Source organism: Stegostoma tigrinum, chromosome 17 (genome assembly GCF_030684315.1).
Source record: "Stegostoma tigrinum isolate sSteTig4 chromosome 17, sSteTig4.hap1, whole genome shotgun sequence".
NCBI classification, from domain to species: domain Eukaryota; kingdom Metazoa; phylum Chordata; class Chondrichthyes; order Orectolobiformes; family Stegostomatidae; genus Stegostoma; species Stegostoma tigrinum.
This window is the reverse complement of record NC_081370.1, coordinates 13105758-13111757: the sequence shown is the minus strand read 5'-3', so window position 1 is coordinate 13111757 and position 6000 is coordinate 13105758.

Below are 6000 nucleotides of genomic sequence, written 5' to 3'. Positions count from 1 at the left end.
TCTCAGTGAAATAAGCATTTCAGTGAAACCAACTTCAAAATTTGTGTCGATTGGTGAAGTTGAGATTTGGGTCTTCTGAAGTGCTGATCTCACTGAAATAAGCATTTCAGTGAAACTAGCATCTACAGTTTTGACGTGAGTTGAAGTTGAGATTTTGGTCTTCTGAGGTGCATTTCTTACTGAAATAAGCATTTCCATGAAACCTGCATCAGCTGTTGAGTCGTAAGGTGAAATTGAGATTTTGATCTTCCGAAGTGCTTATAACACTGAAACAAGCATTTCAGTGAAACCAGCATTAAAAGTTGAGTCATTTGTTGAAGTTGAGATTTTGGTCTTCTGAAGTGCTGATCTCCCTGAAATAAGCATTTCAGTTAAACTAGCATCTACAGTTGAGACTTGAGGTGAAGTTGAGATTTGGGTCGTCTGAAGTGCTTATCTCACTGAAATAAGCATTCACGTAAACCAGCATCAAGAGTTGAGTCGTTAGGTGAAATTGAGATTTTGATCTTCTGAAGTGCTTATCACACTGAAACAAGCATTTCAGTGAAACCGGCATTAAAAGTTGAGTCATTTGTTGAAGTTGAGATTTTGTCTTTTGAAGTGTTGATCTCACTGAAGTTAGCATTTCAGTGAAACTAGCATCTACAGTTGAGACGTTAAGTGAAGTTGAGATTTTGATCTTCTGATGTGCTTATCTCACTCAAATAAGCATTTCAGTAAAACCAGCATTCAAAGTTGAGTCATTTGGTGATTGTGAGAATTTCTTCTTCTGACGAGCTTATCTCACTGAAATAAGCATTCACGTAAACCAGCATCAAGAGTTGAGTCGTCAGGTGAAATTGAGATTTTGATCTTCTGAAGTGCTTATCACACTGAAATAAGCATTTCAGTGAAACCAGCATTAAAAGTTGAGTCATTTGTTGATGTTGAGATTTTGGTCTTCTGAGGTGCATATCTCACTGAAATAAGCATTTCTGTGAAACTTGCATCAGTAGATGATTCGTTAGGTGATGTTGAGATTTTGCTCTTCTGAAATGCTTCTCTCAGTGAAATAAGCATTTCAGTGAAACCAACTTCAAAATTTGTGTCGATTGGTGAAGTTGAGATTTTGATCTTCTGAAGTGCTTTTCACACTGAAACAAGCATTTCAGTGAAACCAGCATTAAAAGTTGAGTGATTTGTTGAAGTTGAGATTTTGTCTTTTGAAGTGTTGATCTCACTGAAGTTAGCATTTCAGTGAAACTAGCATCTACAGTTGAGACGTTAAGTGAAGTTGAGATTTTGATCTTCTGATGTGCTTATGTCACTGAAATAAGCATTCACGTAAACCAGCATCAAGAGTTGAGTCGTTAGGTGAAATTGAGATTTTGATCTTCTGAAGTGCTTATCACACTGAAATAAGCATTTCAGTGAAACCAGCATTAAAAGTTCAGTAATTTGTTGATGTTGAGATTTTGGTCTTCTGAGGTGCATATCTTACTGAAATAAGCATTTCTGTGAAACCTGCATCAGCAGTTGAGTCGTTAGCTGAAATTGAGATTTTGATCTTCCGAAGTGCTTATCACACTGAATCAAGCATTTCAGTGAAACCAGCATTAAAAGTTGAGTCATTTGTTGAAGTTGAGATTTTGGTCTTCTGAAGTGCTGATCTCCCTGAAATAAGCATTTCACTTAAACTAGCATCTACAGTTGAGACGTTAAGTGAAGTTGAGATTTTCATCTTCAGATGTGCTTATCTCACTCGAATAAGCATTTCAGTAAAACGAGCATTCAAAGTTGAGTCATTTGGTGATTGTGAGAATTTCTTCTTCTGAAGAGCTTATCTCACTGAAATAAGCATTCACGTAAACCAGCATCAAGAGTTGAGTCGTTAGGTGAAATTGAGATTTTGATCTTCTGAAGTGCTTATCACACTGAAATAAGCATTTCAGTGAAACCAGCATTAAAAGTTGAGTAATTTGTTGATGTTGCGATTTTGGTCTTCTGAGGTGTATATCTCACTGAAATAACCATTTCAGTGAAACCTGCATCAGCAGTTGAGTCTTTAGCTGAAATTGAGATTTTGCTCTTCTGAAGTGCTTCTCTCAGTGAAATAAGCATTTCAGTGAAACCAACTTCAAAATTTGTGTCGATTGGTGAAGTTGAGATTTGGGTCTTCTGAAGTGCTGATCTCCCTGAAATAAGCATTTCAGTGAAACTAGCATCTACAGTTTTGACGTGAGTTGAAGTTGAGATTTTGGTCTTCTGAGGTGCATTTCTTACTGAAATAAGCATTTCCATGAAACCTGCATCAGCTGTTGAGTCGTAAGGTGAAATTGAGATTTTGATCTTCCGAAGTGCTTATAACACTGAAACAAGCATTTCAGTGAAACCAGCATTAAAAGTTGAGTGATTTGTTGAAGTTGAGATTTTGTCTTTTGAAGTGTTGATCTCACTGAAGTTAGCATTTCAGTGAAACTAGCATCTACAGTTGAGACGTTAAGTGAAGTTGAGATTTTGATCTTCTGATGTGCTTATCTCACTCAAATAAGCATTTCAGTAAAACCAGCATTCAAAGTTGAGTCATTTGGTGATTGTGAGAATTTCTTCTTCTGACGAGCTTATCTCACTGAAATAAGCATTCACGTAAACCAGCATCAAGAGTTGAGTCGTTAGGTGAAATTGAGATTTTGATCTTCTGAAGTGCTTATCACACTGAAATAAGCATTACAGTGAAACCAGCATTAAAAGTTCAGTAATTTGTTGATGTTGAGATTTTGGTCTTCTGAGGTGCATATCTTACTGAAATAAGCATTTCCGTGAAACCTGCATCAGCAGTTGAGTCGTTAGCTGAAATTGAGATTTTGATCTTCCGAAGTGCTTATCACACTGAATCAAGCATTTCAGTGAAACCAGCATTAAAAGTTGAGTCATTTGTTGAAGTTGAGATTTTGGTCTTCTGAAGTGCTGATCTCCCTGAAATAAGCATTTCACTTAAACTAGCATCTACAGTTGAGACGTTAAGTGAAGTTGAGATTTTCATCTTCAGATGTGCTTATCTCACTCGAATAAGCATTTCAGTAAAACGAGCATTCAAAGTTGAGTCATTTGGTGATTGTGAGAATTTCTTCTTCTGAAGAGCTTATCTCACTGAAATAAGCATTCACGTAAACCAGCATCAAGAGTTGAGTCGTTAGGTGAAATTGAGATTTTGATCTTCTGAAGTGCTTATCACACTGAAATAAGCATTTCAGTGAAACCAGCATTAAAAGTTGAGTAATTTGTTGATGTTGCGATTTTGGTCTTCTGAGGTGCATATCTCACAGAAATAACCATTTCAGTGAAACCTGCATTAGCAGTTGAGTCGTTAGTGAAATTGAGATTTTGATCTTCTGAAGTGCTTAAAACACTGAAATAAGCATTTCAGTGAAACCAGCATTAAATGTTGAGTCATTTGTTGAAGTTGAGATTTTGGGAATTAAGCAATTCAGTGAAAACAGCATCTCGATTTGAGTCGTTAGGTGAAGTAGCGATTTGGGTCTTCTGAAGTGCATATCTCACTGAAGTAAGCATTTCAGTGAAACCTGCTTCAGCAGATGAGTCGTTAGGTAATGTTGAGATTTTGCCCTTCTGAAATGCTTACCTCAGTGAAATTAGCATTTCAGTGAACGCAGCATCAAGTGTTGATTCATTTAGTGAATATGGTTTTTGGATCATCAGAAGTGCATATCTCACTTTGTTGATAACAAAAGAACAAAAGTTGTGTCGATTGTTGAAGTTGAGATTTTGCTCTCATAATGTGCTGATCTCTCATTTCGGAGAAACCAGTATGAAAAGTTGAGTCATTTGTTGATGTTGAGATTTTGGTCTTCTGAAGTGCTGATCTCACTGAAATAAGCATTTCAGTGAAACTTGCATCAGCAGAGGAGTCGTCAGGTGGTGTTGAGATTTTGCTATTCTGAAATGCTTCTCTCAGTGAAATAAGCATTTCAGTGAAACCAGCATCAAAAGTTGAGTCATTGGTGAAGTTGATATTTTGTTCTTGTGAAGAGCTTACCTCACTGAACTAAGTATTTCAGGGAAACCAGCATCGAAAGTTGAGTCATTTGATGAAGATGATATTTTGGTCTTGTGAAGTGCTTATCTGACTGAAATAAGCATTTTAGTGAAACCAGCATCAAAAGTTGAGTCATTTGGTGAAGTTGGGATTTTGGTCTTCTGAAGTGCTAATCTCTCTGAATTAAGCATTTCAGTGAAACCAGCATCTGACGTTGAGTCATTCAGTGAGGTGGAGATATTGGTCTTCAGAAGTGCTTATCTCACTGAAATAAGCATTTCAGTTTAAACAGAATCAAAAGTTGAGTCGTTTGGTGAAGTTGAGAGTTTGGTCTTCTGAAGTGCTCATCTCAGTGAAACCAGCATGAAAATTTGAGTGATTTGGTGAAGTTGAGATTTTGGTCTTTTGACAGGCTGATCTCCCTGAAATAAGCATTTCATCGAAACCAGCATCAAAAGTTGCGTATTTTGATGAAATGGATACATTCTTTTTGTGAAGTGCTGATCTCACTGAAATAAGCATTTCAGTGCAACCAGCATCAAAAGTTGAGTCATTAGGTGATGTCGAGATTTTTCTCTTCTGAAGTGCTTATCTGACTGAAATCAGCATTTCAGTGAAAACAGCATCAGAAGTTGAGTCATTTGTTGAAGTTGAGATTTTGGTCTTCTGAAGTGCTTATCTCAATGAAATAAGCATTTCAGTGAAACCAGCATCAAAAGTTGAGTCGTTTGGTGAATTTGAGATTTTGGTCATCTGAAGTGCTCATCTCACCAAAATAAGCATTTCAGTCAAAGCAACAACAAAAGTTGAGTCATTTCACGAAGTTGAGATTTTGGTCGTCAGACGTCGTGGAAAACCTACGCTCTGTTCACAGCAAACAACTGCACCTCCCAGTCGTGAATCATTTCAATTCTGAACGCCCCCACCCACTCCTTGGATGACATGTCTGTCCTGGGCCTCCTGCATTGCCACAATGATACCACCCGAAAGATGCAGGAATGGCATCTCCCATTTTGCTTGAAAAATCTGCAGCCTAAGGTATCAATGTGGGTTTCACAAGCTTCAAGATCTCTCCTCCCCTGACCACATGCCAAAACCAGCCCAGCTAGTGTCCGCCTCCCGAACCATTCCTCCCACCTCAAGCCCCACCCCATCCCCTACCCACTAACCTCATCCCTTCCCCCCTACACCGACCTGTCTGTCCTCCCTGGACTGACCTATCCCCCTCTAACTCCCCTCCTACATTCACCCTCACTAACCCTGCCTCTTTGACCTGTCTCTTATCACCCTATCTTCTCCTTTATCCATCTTCTGTCCACCTCCCCGTCTCCCTATTTATTTCAGAATCCCCTTCCCCTCCTCCATTTCTGAAGAAGGCTCCCGACCTGAAACATCAAGCTTTTCTGCCCCTCTGATGCTGCTTGGCCCACTGTGCTCATCCAGCTTCACACCGTGTTATCTCAGATTCTCCAGCATCGGCAGTTCCTACTACCTCTGGAATTCAGCTCTTTTGTCCAAGTTTAAACCAAGGCTGTAATGAGGTCAGGAGCTGAGTGGCCCTGGCGGAACCCAAACTGGGAATCACTGAGCAGGTTATTTCTGAGCAGATGCTGCTTGATAGCACTGTTGATGACACCTTCCATCACTTTACTGGTGATTGAGAGGAGACTGATGGGGCAGTAACTGGTCGGGTTGGATTTGTGATAATAGGAACTGCAGATGCTGGAGAATCCAAGATAATAAAATGTGAGGCTGGATGAACACAGCAGGCCCAGCAGCATCTCAGGAGCATAAAAGCTGACGTTTCGGGCCTAGACCCTTCATCAGAGATGGGGATGGGGTGAGGGTTCTGGAATTAATAGGGAGAGAGGGGGAGGCGGACCGAAGATGGAGAAAAAAGAAGATAGGTGGAGAGGATAGTATAGGTGGGGAGGTAGGGAGGGGATAGGTCAGTCCAGGGAATA